Consider the following 1,413-nt stretch of genomic DNA (forward strand, 5'->3'; position numbering starts at 1 on the left):
TTGACTTATAACATACAGTCAATGTATAATAATAATAATAATAATAATAATAATATAATATAAATTGTACGCCAATTGAGGCTATAATTAGTCGCAAACAATGAAAAATGAGACTCAAATTCATTAATATTATGGGTATATATATATATAGTGTATATATATTTTTTCCTCTGTTTTACTATCTGGTGACCCCCTGAGGGCTACCCCAGTCTGAATGAATGCCGTTGCCATCAAAACTTTTGGCTAATGACTTTGGAGAGAGTGGGGTCCTAAGGGGGTGCCCTTATAGGGCTATATATATATTGAAAGGCAATTGCTATACAATATATATATATATATATGATTATATACTGTACTGTATATACAAACTTATAAATGACATCCAAACTAATCAAAACATATTTCAATTCACACAATATAAGTGTTAGTTTTGCCGCTAATTCACAGCACGTACTCATTGATTATAATTAGTGCCACAAAACTATATATCAATATATATAATATAATATATATATATATACAGTATATATATATATAATAACCACATGTCTATATAGTCCTGTATTTTATATATACATACACACAGTGTATACAAATAATATTGCAATAAAACTATAATAACTTATATATGTATAATAACTTTATTTTATTTTTTTTGGGTCTCTGACTAAAAATCATTATAAAAAAAATTGTTAACCAAAAAATACATATTTATATGTATAATATTATATTATAGCTAAAGTATGTGTATATACTGTATATTAAAATTAGATATGATTTGAATTTTGATTAAACATTAGGGACAACTGCAAACAAAATTAACTAAAATATATATACTTTACATAAATTTTATATAAACTTTATTAGCAGTTACTAACACACACATACACTAAAAAAAATTATATAACTTTTTTATGTATGTATTTAATATACAGTATATTATTATATTATACTAGTATTTACTATTTGTTGTGGAAATAATTTTATCAAATTTTTTGTTGTTGTTGACTAAATATGACTGAAAAAAATAACTGTATTTATATTTTATTAAAATAAAAACTTTTATAAACTTTAAATAAATGAATTTGAACAATGTTTTAAAAAAATATTTAACTTGTTTTAAGAAAATTTAAATATAATAACAAATAATAAAAATTATTTTAAAATTATTGTTAATTAGTATAACATTGGAAATTAAAGTTTGTTTTTTTTAAATATTAAAATTAGTTTAATTTAAGTTAAGTTTTTAAACACAGTATTTAAATATTATAATTAATAAATTAAATCTAATTTTATAAACAAATTTTATTTTTTTAAAATATAATTAACACAAATTATATCACGAATTTGTTGACAACAAAAAAAACACATATTTTATATTTTATTGTTTTTTTTGTTGTAAAATATTTTAAG

This window comes from Oppia nitens, unplaced genomic scaffold (assembly GCF_028296485.1).
Source record: "Oppia nitens isolate AA-2021 unplaced genomic scaffold, nextdenovo-longstitch-racon4-pilon3 scaffold22_pilon_pilon_pilon, whole genome shotgun sequence".
Taxonomy (NCBI): domain Eukaryota; kingdom Metazoa; phylum Arthropoda; class Arachnida; order Sarcoptiformes; family Oppiidae; genus Oppia; species Oppia nitens.